The sequence below is a fragment of the Leopardus geoffroyi genome, chromosome X (genome assembly GCF_018350155.1).
Source record: "Leopardus geoffroyi isolate Oge1 chromosome X, O.geoffroyi_Oge1_pat1.0, whole genome shotgun sequence".
Taxonomy (NCBI): domain Eukaryota; kingdom Metazoa; phylum Chordata; class Mammalia; order Carnivora; family Felidae; genus Leopardus; species Leopardus geoffroyi.
This window is the reverse complement of record NC_059343.1, coordinates 23,699,502-23,717,373: the sequence shown is the minus strand read 5'-3', so window position 1 is coordinate 23,717,373 and position 17,872 is coordinate 23,699,502.

Genomic DNA, 17,872 nt, shown 5'->3' with positions numbered 1-17,872 from the left:
TCCTTTCATCCATTATATCATGTTTAGTTTTCAACAAAATAATTACAAGTCATACTAAAAGACAAGAAACACAACTTGAGGAGTGATAGCAAGTATCAGAACCAGAGATAGTTAGTTTTGTTAATTTTAGTATTAACAAAAGACACCAAATCAGTGATGCAGGAAGCTGAAAGACCAAGCAGGATAAATACCAAAAAGTTTACTACTAGATTAAAAAAAACAAACAAACAACAACAACAAAAAAGACAAAACTTCAGAAAGTAAAAGACAAAGAGAAAATACTGAAATAATCCAGAAGGGGGAAAAACACCTTACATATAGAGAAGCAAGAATAACAATTACACTAGTCTTCTCTTTAAAAATACGGAAGAGGGGCACCTGGGTGGCTCAGTCGGTTGGGTATCTGACTTCAGCTCAGGTCATGATCTCACAGCTCTTAAGTTCAAGCCCCACGTCGGGCTCTGTGCTGACAGCTCAGAGCCTGGAGCCTTCTTTGGATTCTGTGTGTGTGTGTCTCTCTCTCTACCCTCCTCTGCTCATGCTCTGTCTCTCTCTGTCTCAAAAATAAATAAACATTAAAAAATTAAAATATGGAAGAAAAAAGTGGAATGAAATATTTACAGTGTTCAAAAAAAAACTCATCAACGTAGATATCAATGGTCTAAACATACCAATTAAAACAAAGAGACTGGCTGAATGGTTAAATAATGAAAAATCAACTATATATCCTCTACAAAAACTCACTTTTAATATAAAAACACAGGTTAAAAATGAAAGGACAAAGACAGATATTACACACTAAAACTAATTTAAAAAAGGTGGAAGAGCTATATTAATTTCTGACAGAGCAGAAATCAAATTAAGGAAAATTATCAGGGATAAAGAGGGGCATTAAATAATGATAAAAAGGTCAATTTTCCAAGAAGTCATAACAATCCTTAATCCTTAATATGTGTACAACTAATAACACAGCCTCAAACTACATAAGGCATAAATTGACAGAATTGTAGGAAGACATAAATTAATCCACTCTTACAAATGGGGATTTCAACACCCCTCTATAAGCAATTAATAGACTCAACAGGCAGAAAATATGTAAGGATGGAATTCAACTAAATAGTACCCATCAAATAGATCTAATTGACCTTAAAAAATAATTCATCCAACTCAGCAGAATATATTTTCATCAGGCTGACACCTAACATTCACAAAGACAAGCTACATTCTGGGCTCCAAAGCACAATTTAACAAATTGAGAATAATATAAATCATTATAAAGTAATAAATTTATATATTATATATTACTATATATATAACATATATAGTATGCTACATGTGATATACTAGTGTACTGTAGGTATATATACTATATACTATAGTATACTACATATATCGTATAATCTACATGTAATATAGAGTATATGTAGTATACTATATATGATATATATTATACATATATGATATATATTTTAATAATATAATTTATAATTATAAAATAATATATATTATGCTCTCAGATCACAGTAAGTTAAACTTGATATCAATAACAGAAAGGTAGCTGGAAAATCCCCAAGCACTTTGAAATTAAACAGCATACTTCTAAATTAAATAACAAGTTTCAAGAGAAATTAGAAAATGTTTTGAACTTGAAAGAATATGAAATGAAAATGAGAATACAACTTACTAAAATTGTATGATGCAGCAAAAGTAGTGCTTAGAGGGAAATTTATAGCATAAATTAGAAGACCTAAAATCAACAATCTAAGCTTCTTCCTTAGAAATCTTGATAAAGAAAATTAAATCCACATAAACAAAGAAAAAAAATTAGCAGAATCATTTAATTGAAACAGAAAATTAACATAAAATGAACACAACCAAAAGATAGTTCTTTGAAATGATTAATAAAATTGATCATTTAAAATAAGAACCTAAGTAAGAAAAAATAAGAAGAAATTACTAATATCATAAATGAAAGAAGGGTGATTATTAATAATCCCATAAACATTAAAATGAAAATAAAGGACTATTGTGAAAAGCTCTATGGTCACCAATCTGATAACCTAGAAGAAATGGACAAATTCCTTGAAAGACACAATCTGCCAAAATGTATACAAGAAGAAAAATATAATCTCAATTAGCAACAACAACAACAACAAAAACCTGGAACTGATAATAAGCAATCATTGAAAAGCTGCAGAATAGTGTTAATACAGAAGACTCAATTGCTTTTTCATATAAAAGCAATGGATAATTAGAATCTGAAATTTAAAATGTAATACCATTTATGTTAGCAGCAGAAATAAATATTTAGGTATAAATCTAACAAAATATATCAAAGATCTATATGACAAAACTATAAAACTCTGATGAAAGAAATGGCACCTGTGTGGCTCAGTCTGTTAAGCGTCTCACTCTTGATTTCAGCTCAGGTCATGATCTCACACTTTGTGAGATCAAGTCCCACATCAGGCTCTGCGCGAGTGCAGAAATTCTGCTTGAAATTCTCTCTCCCACTCTCTCTCTCTCTGCCATTTCCTTGTGCATTCTCTCTCTCTCTTTCTCTCTCTGTCTCTGTCTCTCAAAATATATAAACATTAAAATAAAGACATTAAAAAGAACTAGATTATTGGAGACATATTCCAGGTAAATGGATAGGAAGACTAAATATTGTTAAGGTGTCCATTTTGCCCAACTTGCTTTAGAGACTCAATGCAAACTCAGTCAATATCGCAGCAAGTTATTTTATGGATACAAGTGATCTTTGAACAATGCAGAGGTTAGGGGTGCTTATCTCCATTCAGTCAATAATCTATATAATTATTAACTCCCCCCATATTTAACTAATAATAGCCTACTGTTGACCAGAAGCCTTACCAATAAAATAAGCAGTTGATTAACACACATTTTGCATGGTATGTGTATTATTATGTATTGTATGCTTACCATAAAGTAACCTACAGAAAAGAAAATGTTATTAAGAAAATCATAAGAGGGGCGCCTGGGTGGCTCAGGTGGTTGAGCGACCGACTTCAGCTCAGGTCATGATCTCGCAGTTTGTGAGTAAATTTATGTGTTAGTGGACCTGTGCAGTTCAAACCCATGTTGTTGAAGGGCCAGCTGTACTGACCAAACTGATACTTAAGTTTATATGGAGAGGTAAAAGACCCAGAATAGCCAACACAGTATTGAAGGAAAAGAACAAAGTTAGAGGAGTAACACTACTCACCTTTAAGACTAAGTACAAAGCTACAGTTATCAAGATAGTGTGGTATTTGTGAAAGAAAAGACAAATAGATTAAAGGAACAGAAAAGCGAGTCCAGAAATAGACCCCTTCAAAGTCAACTTCTCTTTGATAAAGGAGCAAAGGCAACTTAATGGAGAAAGAATAGTTTTTTTAACAAATGATGCAGAAAGAAATGGGCATCTAAGTGCAAAGAAATGCATGTAAATTTAGACACAACCTACACCCTTCACAATATTTAACTCGAAAAGGATCAAAGAGCTAAATGTAAAACACAAAAGTATAAATTTCTAGAAGAGAACATAGAAAAGAATCTAGGTAGCTCTGGTGGGTGATGAGTTTTTAGATACAACATCAAAAGCATGAGCCACGAAAGAAAAAAATAAATTGGAATTCATTAAAATTAAAAACTGCTGTGAAAAAGAAACTATTAAGGGAAATAAAAGATAAGCCACAGACTGGGAGAAAATCTTTGCAAAACACGTATCTGATTAAGGATTATTATCTAAAATATCGAAAGAACACTTAGAACTAAAAATTAAGGAAGAGAAAACAATTTAAAAATGGGTAAAATATATAAACAGACAACTCACTAAAGGAGATAGAGAAGGGCAGTCTAAGATGTGGTGTTCAAAGAACCTGAACTCACCTCCTCCCATGGACACCGTGAATCCATATCTATACACAGAGTAATTCCTCTCAGATAGGAACTGAGGGCTGAAGAGCTTCTGCACAATAAACCACAGAGGACTACAAAGAGAAGGGTAGGAGAAGAGGAGACCAGCTAATGATGCAAGCCCCACTGCTGATACAGTGACCTTCAAAAGGGAGGGATATCAGTGAGTGGTCTGCACAGCTGAAAAAAAATTAAATTAAAGGGTAAATAGACTATAAATGAAAGAAATCCATTTACTACTAACCCTACAGTATCCTAGGTGGGAAACTGATAGAACTCTTCCCAGGGAGTTGAAGGCTCCAATGAGTGCAATTTTTTATGTTTCCCCCCTTCACATTGATAGCACAGGTGGGAATAGGGTCTAGAAGCCTTAGCTGGCCTGCTAGGGTCATCCCAGTGTACCTGGGTCCCCTGGCACATACCAGCTCCAGCCATGTCCCCAAGGTAATTATGGTGTGGCATCCCCTGTCTGGGACAAGGTGGCCCTGTGTTGGATCTAGCCATCCTGCCAAGGCAGCCCCAGAGCAGTGGGCCCTGGAACTTACCCAGACTGCACCCACTCCTAGCTGTCCTGCCTCCACTGCAGCCTAAATTGCCTACACTGACTCAAAAACAAACAAAAAACAAAACAAAATGAAAACACAGAAATCTTGACACACTTACAATGCATAAAGAGATTGACTCAGTCATCCAAAACAACAAGAAAGTAAAGTCCAGGACTAGATGGCTTCACTGGTGAATTCGACCAAACATTTAAAGAATTAACACAAATTCTACTTACACTCTTCCCCAAAAAACATAAGAGGGAACACCTCCTAATTCATTCTTTGAGACAAGTATTACCTTGATACCAAAATCAGATAAAGGCATCACAGGAAAAGAAAATTACAGACCAATATTCCTTATGACTATATATGCAAAAATCTTCAACAAACCACTAGAAAACCAAATAAAATAGCACATTAAAAGGATTATATACCATGATCAAACAGGATTTTACCCAGGAATGCAACTGTCAAGATAATATATCACACTAATAAAACCAAGGGGGGGAAATGCATGGTCACCTCATTTGACACTGAAAAGGTATGTGACAAAATCTGACACCCTTTAATGAACAACTCTTAGAGAGCTCTAAGACTAGAAGGGAGCTTCCTCAATATGACAAAGGTCAGGTATGAAAAAAACGGAGTTAACATCAGACTCAATGGTGAAAAACTGAAAGATTTCCCCTATGATCAAGAACAAGACAAGAATCTCCATTATCACCATTGCTATTTAATATTGTACTAGAATCTCTAGCCAGAGAAATTAGACAAGAAAAAGAAATAAAAGACACTCAAATTGGAAATGAAGGAGTAGAACTATCTCAATTTGCAGATGACATGATGCTATATATAGAAAATCTCACAGAATCCATAAGAAAACTAATATAGTTATTTTTAAAAAGTGAGCAAAGTTGCAGCGTACAATATCAACACACAAATTCACTTGCATTTCAATATACTAGGAATGAAAATAAAATACCTGGGAATAAATTTAACCAAGGAGACAAAAGAATTATATGCTGAATAATATAAAACACTACTGAAAAAAATTAAAGACCTAAACAAATGGAAATATATTCCTGTTCATGGTTAGGAAAACTTAATATTGTCAAAAGTCAATACTAACCAAAGCAATTTACATATTCAATGCAATCCATATCAACAATCCAACAGTATTTTTTTGCAAAAGTAGAAAAGCCAAACTTCAGATTCACATGGAACTGCAAGGGGCTAAGGATAGACAAAACAGTTTTGTAAAAGATAAAGATGTAAGAATCATACTTCCATATTTCAAAACTTACTACAAAGCTACAGTAATCAAAAGAGTGTGGTACTGGCATAAGGACAGACATACTGAACAATGGAATAGAATTAAGAGTTCAAAAATAAATCCATGCATCTATGGCTAACTGCTTTTTTGACAAGGGTGGAAAGTCCATTCATTGGGGAAACAGTCTCTTTAACACATGGTAGCTAGGATATCTGACTTTCCATATTCAAAAGAAGTCAGACTCCTAATTTACACTCTCTACACATGTTTATTCAAGATGGAACAACTTAAATGTAAATGATATAAAACCATAAATGTTTTAGAAGGTAACAGAGATAAATGTGAAGAAATTAGAGCCCTCATACATCATACATTGCTTGTAGGAATAAAAGTAATGCAGCCACTATGAAGAGCAGTTTGGTGGTACTTTAAATAACTACACATAGAATTAATATATGAGCCAGTAAATCCACTCCAAGATGTATACCCAAAAGAAAGCAGGTACTCAAAGAGATACTCATACGCCAATTCTCTTTGCATTATTATTCACACTAGACAAAAGGTGGAAACAACACAACTGTCCATTGACAGATGAATAAACAAAATGCAGTATAGAGACACAATGGAATATTATTCAGTCGTGAAAAGGGATAAAGTTCTGATACATGCTACAACATGGACAAACCTTGAAAACATGCTAAGTGAAATAAACCAGACATGAAAGGGACACAATATTATATGATTCCACGGACATGGGATACCTGTAATAGACAAATTCAAACAGATAGGCAGTATGACACAGGTTAACAGATGTAGAGCTTTTATTTGAGATGATGAAACGTTCTGGAAATGCATAGTGGTGATGTTTGTACAACACTGGGAATGTGCTTAATGCAAGTGAAATGTACACTTAAAAATGGTTAAAAGGGAAATTTTATGTTATATATATGTTTTAACGTAATTTTAAAAAATTAATAATGCACTATATCAAAAACCACTAAATTGTATGTTATGTGAATTATATCTCAATAAAGGTGTTTTTTTTTTTAAAGAAATCTCTATTCCCAATGTGGGGCATGAACTCACTACCCAGAAATCAAGAGTCACATGCTTTACCAACAGAGCCAGCCAGGTACCCCTCAATAAAGTTGTTTCTAATAAACATGCTTTTAGGGAGGAGTTAAGATGTCAGGGAAGTAGGGGAATTGGGATTTCCCTTGCCCCTCAAACACAGCTGTACTGAGGTCAAAACACTTGGAACACCCAGGAAATTGGTATGTTGAGTAACAGAAAAATATTCGCAGATGGAGGGAGACAGCTTGGTGGGACAGAGGTGCATGTATGTGAATTGGGGGAAATAAAACAGCACAGGCATGGAGGGGAGGGAACCCCTTCTGTGGAGAGACAAAAGGGAAAGACAGAGGCTATGGAAGTGCAGTATTGTGCTAGGACAAGAGAAAAACCTCTGCAGACCACAGACTGCAGAATGAGAAATATGAAGAGTACCAGTTTCTATTTTGCAAACAGCTTCAGGAGCTGAAGATCAGAGTTTTCAAAAGTGTGTGACTTTCTCTAGACAGAAGGTGGCCCTGTGCATGTGCCTGGGTGGGGGGAGGGAGCTAGCCCCTGGGGATGGTAGCAATCTCAGAGGTGCACTGGGAGAGAACAGTTCCCTTCCCAGAGTACTGTGGGAAGAGGGTTTATTACATCCCCAAGGACAAAAGACCCTGCAGGCACCAGCCAAAGGCCCTTTATTGGCTACTCCAGAGTGGTGCTCTGGAGCCTGGAGGCTCTGTGCTACTCCAGAACAGAATCCATGAGGTGCAGAGATCCATAAGACATTGGGCTTGAATCCCAGCCAAGCCCCTTGGAGGTACAGGAGACTGTGGAGCAGGACAAGCCACCTGCCCATACTACTCTGTGAGGGCTGCCTGAACAGTGTGGTTTGAGACACCCAGTCAGGAGAGGAGAGAGTGGGTGTTGCCATTTTTCTCCCCATCACTAACACAATGGGACTTAAGAGAGCATCACAATGGGACTTAAGAGCAGCCCACAGTGGAGGCTGGACCTGCTTACACTAAATCTGCCCCTCTATGCCTGGCAACTGCTTATCTACTAGAGCAGGACTGACATTGAGTGAACCAGAAGGCCTCTCCTCCAGACCAGCACAGCCACCGGTCCCAGGCACCAAAAGATAACTCTCCTGTGGTTTTGTAGGTTAGTCTGTTTCTCTTTTTTTTTCCTCTTTTCTTCTATTTTCTCTTCTTTTTGTTCTATCCTCTTCTTTTTTTTTTTCCTTTGGAATAAGGCTCACAGTTTCTTATTTGATTTTTGGTCAATTCTTATTTCATATGTGTGTGTGTGTATACACACATATATTCTTTCTTACTCTATTTTGTTTTTTATTTAATTAGGCATTTTTACTCTATTCTTTTTATATCTTTTCTATTATCTCCTTCTTTATTTTTCTTTCTCTCTCTCTGGATTAAGCCCTATAGTTTCTTTGATTCTTTGCATGTTCTTTTGTATTCTCCCTTTTCATTTTCCTCTTTGCATGGGATCAGGTTCCCTGCCCTTTCCTTTTCTCCAGGGTTACTTCAACAAACAAATCAAAGAATGTGGTAGACGGTCCAAACGATCCACCACTACGAGCAAGGAGGAGCTTTGTAAAAGACTGTCCAGTGAGAAATAGAAGCCAAATATGCAACAACACTCCAAAAACACTTCCTGAAGTGTTAGGCCCTGGACAGTGTATATCCCTTTTTAATATGGTAGTACTCACAGGTACAGGACACATAACAAGCTATTAAAACACGTAAAAGATACCTATCCAAAATGATAAAATGGAAGAATTTTTCTCGAAACAATATCCAGAAAGAAATGACAGCCAGAGAATTGCTCAAAACAGATATAAACAATATATCTGAAAAAGAATTTAGAATAATAATCCTAAGACTAATAGCTAGGCTTGAAAAAAGCATAGAAGACAGCAGAGAATCTATTGCGGCAGAGATCAAAGACCTAAGAAATAGTCACAATGAATTAAGAAATGCTATAAATAATATGCAAAATAAACTAGATACAGTGACAGTAAGGATAGAAGAAAGAGAGGAGAGAATAGGGGAAATAGAACATAAAATTATGGAGAAAATGGTGAAGCTGAGAAAAAGAGGGAAAGGAAAATATTAGACTACAAGGGGAGAATTAGAGACTTAAGTGATTCAGTGAAATGAAATAATATCCAAATCATAAGAGTTCCAGAAGAAGAAAAGAGAGAAAGGGGTAGAAGGTTTATTTGAACAAATTATAGCTGAGAACTTCCCTAATCTGGGGAACGAAACAGGCATCCAAGTCCAAGAGGCACAGAGAACTCCCTTCAAAATCAATAAAAAAGGTCAACACCACAACATATCATAGTGAAACTGGCAAAATAGAAAGATGAATAGAGAATTCTGAAAGCAGGTACAGACAAAATGTTCTTAACCTACAAGGGTAAGGCTAAGGGTACAAGGGTAGACACATAAAGTTACCAGCAGACCTGCCCACTGACTTGATGGGCCAGAAGGGAGTGGCAGGAAATAATCAATGTGCTGAATAGGAAAAATATGCAGCCAAGAATCCTTTATCCAGTGAGGCTGTAATTCACAATAGAAGGAGAGATAAAGGCTTCCCCAGACAAACAAAAACCAAAGCAGTTCCTGACCACAAAACCAGCCCTGCAGGAGATCCTAAGGGGGATTCTGTGAGTGGAAAGCAGCAAAGACTACAAAGGACCAGAGACATCACCACAAGCATGAAATCTACAGATAACACAATGACACTAAATCCACATCTTTCAATAATCACTCTGAATTCAAATGGACTAAATGCCCCAAAAGACATAGGGTATCAGAATGGATTGAAAATAAAAACAAGATCCATCCATATTCTGTCTATAAGAGACTCATTTTAGACCTGAGCACACCTGTAGACTGAAAGTGAGGGGATGGAGAACAATCTATCAACCTACCGGACATCAAAAGAAAGCTGGAGTAGCCATACTTACATCAGACAAACTAGATTTTAAAACAAACACTGCAACAAGAGACGAAGAAGAATATTATAATTAAGGGGTATATCCATCAAGAAGAGTTAACAATTTTAATATTTAAGCCCCAACTTACATGCACCCAAATATATATACATATATATATGTATACATGTGTATATATATATATATATATATATATATATATGTATAAACTAATCACAAACATAAATAAACATACAGATAATAATACCATGATTGTAGGGGACTTAAAACTCCACTTACAACAATGGACAGATCATCCAGGCAGGAAATCAATAAGGAAACAACAGCTCTGAATGACATATTGGACCAGATGGACTTAATAGATATAATCAGAACTTTTCATCCAAAACCAACAGAACACACATTCTTCTTGAATGCATATGGAACATTCTCCAGAATAGATCACATACTGTATCACAAAACAGCCTTCAACAAGTGTAAAAGGACTGAGATCATACCATGCATCTTTTCAGATAACGACACTGTAAAACTTGAAATCAATCTCAAGAAAAAAATTGGAAAGCCCCAAATACATGGAAGTTAAATAATAACCTAATAAAGAATGAATTAGTTAACCAGGAAATTAAGGAAGAAATTTTAAAAAATATAGAGAAGCAAATAAAAATGAAGACTCGACAGTCCAAACCCTTTGGGATGCAGCAAAGGCAGTCATAAGAGGAAAATACATTTCAATCCAGGCCTATCTTAAGAGGCAAGAAAGGTCACTAATTTACAACCTAATCTCACACTTCAAGTAACTAGAAAGCCAGCAGCAAAGAAAGCCCAGAGCCAGAAGAAGAAGGGATATAAAAAGATTAGATTAGAAATAAACATGGAATCCAGAAAAACCGTAGAACAGATCAATGAAAACTAAAAGCTGGTTTTTTGAAATAATAAACAAAATTGATAAACCCCAAGTCAAACTTTTCAAAAAGAAAAGAGGACTCAAATAGATAAAATCATGTATGAAAGAGGAAAGATAACCAACACCAGAGAAATACAAACAATTATTAGAGAATACTATGAAAAATTATATGCCAACAAACTGGACAATCTGGAAGAAATGGACAAATTCCTAGACACTAACACACTACCAAAGTCAAACAGGAAGAAGTAGAAAATTTGAACAGACCTATAACCAGTGAGGAAATTGATTTGGTTATCAAAAATCTCCAAACAATTAAGAGTCCTGAGCCAGGTGGCTTTCCAGGGGAATTCTCCCAGACATTTAAAGCAGCATTAATACCTCTTTTTTCAAACTGTTCCAAAAAAAGAAATGGAAGGAAAGCTTCCAGACTCATTCTATGAAGCCAGCAATACCTTGATTCCAAAACCAAAGACCTCACTAAAAAGGAGAATTACAGTCCCCTGATGAACATGGATACAAAAATTTTCAATGAGATACTAGCAAATCAAATTCAACAGTACATTAAAAGAATTATTCACCATGTTCAAATGGCATTCATTCCTGGGCTGCAGGGCTGGTTCAATATTCACAAATCAATCAACGTGATACATCACATTAATAAAAGAAAAGATAAGAACCATATGATCCTGTCAATAGACGCAGAAAAAGCATTTGACAAAAAACAGCATCCTTTCTTGATAAAAACCCTCAAGAAAGTCAGACAGAAGGAGCATACCTTAACATCATAAAGGCCATATATTAAAGGTCCACAGGTAACATCATCCTCAACAGAGAAAAACTGAGAGCTTTCCCCCTGAGATGAGAAACATGACAAGGATGTACACACTCACCACTATAGTTGAACATAGTGTTGGAAGTCCTAGCCTCAGCAATCAGACCTCAAAACGAAACAAAATCTAAATTAGCAAACAAGTCAAACTTTCACTCTTCGCAGATAACATGATATTCTACATGGAAAACTCATAAGATGCCACCAAAAAACTGCTAGCACTGATACATGAATTCAGCAAAGTTGCAGGATATAAAATCATTGTACAGAAATCAGTTGCATTTCTATACACCAATAATGAAGCAACAGAAAGAGATATCAAGGAATTGATCCCATTTATAATTGCACCAAAACCCATAAAATACCTAGGAATAAACCTAACCAAAGAGGTAAAAGATCTGTATGCTGAAAAGTATAGAAAGCTTATGAAAGAAATTGAAGAAGACAGAAAGAAATGGAAAAACATTCCATGCTCATGATCAGAAGAACAAATATCGTTAAAATGTCTACCCAAAGTAATCTATACATTCAATGTAATCCCAATCGAAATAGCATCAGCATTCTTCAGAGAACTACAGCAAACAATCCTAAAATTTGTATGGAACCACAAAAGACCCTGAATAGCGAAAGTCATGTTGAAAAAGAAAACCAAAGCTGGAGACATCACAATTTTGGAATTTAGGCTGTATTACAAAGCTGAACCCATCAAGACAGTATGGTATTGGCAAAAAGTAGGCACATAGACCAAAGGAATAGAAGAGAGAACACAGAATTGGACCCATAAATATATGGCCAACTAATATTTGACAAAGAAAGAAAGAGTTATCAATGGAAAAAAGACAGTCCCTTTAGCAGATGGTGCTGGGAGAACTGGGCAGCAACATGCAGAAGAATGAAACTGGGCCACTTTCATACACCATACACAAAAATACATTCAAAATGGATGAAAGACCTAAATATGAGACAGGAGACCATCAAAATCCTATGGGAGAAAACAGACAGCAACCTCTTTGACCTCAGCCATGGCAACTTCTTACTTGACATATCTCTGAAGGCAAAGGAAATAAAAGTAAAAATGAACCACTGGTACCTCATCAAGATAAACAGCTTCTTCTGCACAGCGAAAGAAACATCAACAAAACTAATAGGCAACTGACAGAATGGGAGAAGATATTTGCAAATGACATATCAGATAAAGGGTTATTACCAAAAATCTATTTGGGGCTCCTGGGTGTCTCAGTCAGTGGGGTGTTCGACTTTAGCTCAGGTCATGATCTCACAGTCTGTGAGTTCAAGCTCTGCATTGGGCTCTGTGCTGACAGCTCAGAGTCTGAAGCCTGCTTCAGATTCTGTCTCCCTCGCTCTCTGCCCCTCCCCCTGTTCTCACTCTGTCTCTATCTCAAAAATAAAATAAAAACATAAAAAAATTAAAAAAAAATCTAGAGACAACTTACCAACCTTAACACCCGAAAAACAATCCAGTGAAGAAATGGGCAGAAAACATAAATAGGCACTTTTCCAAAGAAAACATCCAAATGGCCAAAAGACACATGAAAAGATTCTCAAAGTCAGTCATCATCAGGGAAATACAAATCAAAACCACATTGAGATACCACCTCACACAGGTCAGAGTGGCTAAAATGAACAACTCAGGAAACAACAGATGTCAGCGAGAATGTGGAGAAAGGGGAACCCTCTTGCACTGTTGGTGGGAATACAAACTGGTGTAGCCACTCTGGAAAACAGTGTGGAGGTTGCTCAAAAAATTAAAAATAGAACTACACTATGACCCAGCAATTGCACTAAGGAATTTATCCAAAGGATACAGGAATGCTGATTTGAAGGGGTACGTGCGCCCCAATGTTTATAGCAGTGCTATTAACAATAGCCAAACTATGGAAAGAGCCCAAATGTCCATCAATTGATGAATGTGTAAAGAAGTGGTATGTGTGTGTGTATATATATATACATACATATATATATATATATATATATATATAATGGAATATTAGTGATGAAAAAGAATGAAATCTTGCCATTTGCAACAACGTGGATGGAAGTGGAAGATATTATGCTAAGTGATAGGTCAGTCAGAGATAGAAAGATATCATATGATTTCATGTATATGTGGAATTTAAGAAACTTAACAGATAACTATAGGGGAAGGGAAGGAAAAATAAGATAAAAAACAGAGAGGGAGGCAAACCATAAGAGACTCTTAAATACAGAGAACAAAATGTGGGTTGATAGGGGTGGGGGGTTGGAGGGTGGGGAAAATGTGTGACTGGCATTGAGGAGGGCACTTGTTGGGATGAGCACTGGGTGTTATAATTAATCACAGGAATCTACTCCTGAAGCCAAGACTACAGTGTATGTTAGCTAACTTGAGAATTTAAAAAAAATGCTTCAATGACTATTAAGGAAAAAAATCATTATTTTCAGAAAGATTTTATGCAAAGAACAGAGTGTACATTATTATGCTATTTTATTTTAAAAAGGAAATACATTTGTGGTACCTGGCTGGCTCAGTCATGGGAGTGTGCAACTCTTGATCTTGGGGTCATGAATTTGAGCCACACATTTTATGCAGAGATTACTTAAAAATAAATAAATAGGGGCGCCTGGGTGGCGCAGTCGGTTAAGCGTCCGACTTCAGCCAGGTCACGATCTCGCGGTCCGTGAGTTCGAGCCCCGCGTCGGGCTCTGGGCTGATGGCTCAGAGCCTGGAGCCTGTTTCCGATTCTGTGTCTCCCTCTCTCTCTGCCCCTCCCCCGTTCATGCTCTGTCTCTCTCTGTCTCAAAAATAAATAAACGTTGAAAAAAAAAATTAAAAAAAATAAAATAAAAATAAATAAATAAATAAAACCACATTAAAAATTAAATAAAATAAAAAGATGCTTTTATTTTTTTTTAATTTTTTTAACGTTTTATTTATTATTGAGAGACAGAGCATGAGCATAGGAGGGGCAGAGAGAAGTGGAGACACAGAATCTAAAGCAGGCTCCAGGCTCTGAGCTGTCAGCACAGAGCCTGACATGGGGCTCGAACTCACGAGCTATGAGATCATGACCTGGGCCAAAGTTGGTTGCCCAACCGACTAAGCCACCCAGGTGCCCCGCTTTTAAAGATCTTTAGGTAACTAAAAACCTTAGGCTTATACTAAATTAATTAATAGATATTCATTAAATAACTAGATCATTATAAATGAGATAAAAACCTGAAACATTAATTGCTAGGCATAATTTTAAGGGTATATATATTTGGTTTTATTAATCAACACTTTTATTTTTGCCAAGTTGAGAAACTGTACTACAAGAATATATTACTATATCCTTTATATAACCATAGAAAGTTGTGAGATGTTTATCTGTAAGTCTTGCTAGTCCACTCTAAAATGCTAGTATATGACAGTTCATAATTATCCACTTCCAAGTTTCCTCACTGTAACAGAAGTTACCAATTGTTAATATTTCTTGTATACAAGGTATTCAGAGTATGTTTTTATTATGGAAAAGAGGATAGTTTTGTCCTAAAGTAAAAGAATTGGTTGTCCCAGAATGAGAAAGAAAAAAGTGCAGGACAAAACCTGACAAGTTTTAAAAGTTTCATCAGCAGTAAATTTTGTTGTACAGGGAATTTTGTTGAAAAATTTATTTATAAGATTTCTAAAAGAGCTTTAGCATCAAATACTAAACTCATGTAAAACTAGAATGTGGTTTTCCCTCTGTTGAATTGACACAATTTTCTTACATTATTGGTCTGCTCTTAATAAGAGTTGTAAAAGCTTTTTCTTTATCTTCTGAGTTATCTGTTTTGAACACCAATAGGCTATGTCTTATTAGAATAATTTCCTGTGCTTTATGTTACTCTATAATGGCCTTGATTATTTAAGAAAACAAAATGTTCTCACTTTTAAAAGACCTAAGGTTTCTAATAATCATGTTCCTTCCTATCTTTACTTTAAAAATCTTCCATTGTCACTTGGGTTAAATGGGTAGCCAAGTATTCTTTTTCACTGAACCATGATCCAATTTAATTAAGTGTTTTGACCACTTTTGACATTCTGCCATCCTCAGACTGAATCCTAAGTGTTATCTTTTGTACCTAAAACTGTCTTTGTATTTCCCAGAGGGTCCCTGGAAAATCACAAAACATTTGTTCTTTCACCTTGTAAAAATCAAGTTGCTAGCAATAATTAAATTTATCTGATGTTTTGAGTTACATGGGAAGCACTATAAATCAGAAGAGACACTTAGCCTTTCCGAGGCTAAATATGTATGTGTAGAAATGTTATTAATAAAAATATTTAATAAATTAAATGAAGTTCCTAGATATCAAAGCCTTTGCTACCAATGATACTTCCACTTATCAGAGTCCTGGTGCTGTTTTACTTGATATTAGACAACAGCAGTATAATGTTATTAATGATAATTTCAGTTATTTTTTTAAATGTTAACTTGGTCAAATTTTACTTCTCAAAGTGAATCCAGTATGTTCTAACCTGGTGATTTTCAACCGAGAATTCACATCACTTACCTATGAAATTTTATTAATACAAAGATGTTTAGGACCTGCCTTACACTTGATATTCTTTACTTGATATTCTTGATATTTTCTTGGTATAATCTAAATAAATTATTGATGCATTCATGGTTCTTGGGAGTATTACATGTTACATTTGAAGATTTTTTTCTCTGTAAACATTACATTCATCCATTTTCATAAGTTAGATATCCACTTTTCTTTTGAAAACAGGGCTGATCATTATGTTTATAGATTTTGTCTAAAACTTTTTTGGATTGACTTTTTCATTTTTCATGCCATAAAACAAGCAAACTTCCTGGTTAGTCACATTATTTTTATAATGAACTCATATCAGATCATTCATTTTGAAAATCATGAGTAAGGGTGCCTGGGTGCCTCAGTTGGTTGAGCACCCGACTCTTGATTTCAGCTCAGGTCATGATCTCACAGTTCATGGGTTGAAGCCCATGTCAGGCTCAGGGCTGACAGCCAATGCCTGCTTGGGATTCTCTCTCTCCCTCTCTCTCTGACCCTCCCCCACTCATTCTCTTTCTCTCTCAAAATAAATAAACATTAAAAAATTATGAGTATTAAGTTAAAGTTAACCATAGCTATTTCGTCTTTTGTCATATATAGATAGTTTTTGTTTATTCTGAGGCTTACCTGAAAGTGCCTGCCATCAGCTACAGGCCAGAATGTTTGTCTTCTACAAAGGACTGTCTCAGAGACCCATGGAAAAGGACTATGCCATGCTAGCTTGGTATTTGTGGGTACAGGCTTCTGATGACATCACTTTAACAACTTTAAAACTATACCAGTGGATAGAGGCAGGATTTCCAGAACTCTAGTGGAAAAACAGATGGGTTCACAAGACCGGTAACCCAAATCAAATGGAACAAGAATTAATTACATAGGACTGAATGAACTGATAAAGGATGATTATAGGGTTTGTTAGGAATACTGCTGGTACTTTAATATTCTATTTCTGCATGTAAGCTATCTCTAACTCATGACAATTTAGTAGACTATGCTTTTATAAAAAGAATGAAACATTTATGTTTCTCTCCCTTCCTGATCCCACTATTAATTCAGAAACTCTTATTGAGTATTACTTTTATGGCAATATTAGCTATTTGCACAGATTCAATGAGTCCATTTTCCTTGTCAACAGAACGTATTCGGAATCACTGGTTATGCAACTGAGGCTTTGTCTACAATTTCTTATTTGACAATGAAGTTCATCTAATGAGGTATGACTTGACACTTTTAAGGAGTTAAGGTTTAAATGTTTAAAAAGCCCTCTTGGGAAAACTGGTCTGGTACCTGGACCACAAGGTTTCTAGCTTTAGAAATAAGCATGGAAAATCATTGCCTGACAGGCCAAGGGAATCTTAGGATATTTTGGTGACCTCCAGAAAAGGATTCACCCAAATCTATAGGTATCGCAGGTCAGATGTGATGGTACTTAGCTTCCTGGCCTCAAGAGGCTTTTAAAATTCCAATCTGAAATTCCTTGCGAAAACTTTCAACAAACTTAAATAGGCTTATGTAGAGAATCATTCTTACTACATCCATGTAAATAAGGAGGCAGACTCTAATGAGACCAGCCTTGTTGTGTCATCCATAATAATATTTCTTTAAAACTATTGTTGCTCGAAACGGAGGGGGGGTGACTGTAGAAAAAAATCATGTTTCTGAAAAGGTGCTCAACATCGCTAATCATTAGAGAAATGCAAATCAAAGCGATAATGAGATATTACCTCACACCTGCCACAATGGCTATTATCAAAAAACAAGAGAGAAAAGATGCTGGCAAGGATGTGGAGAAAAATGCACAGTCGTG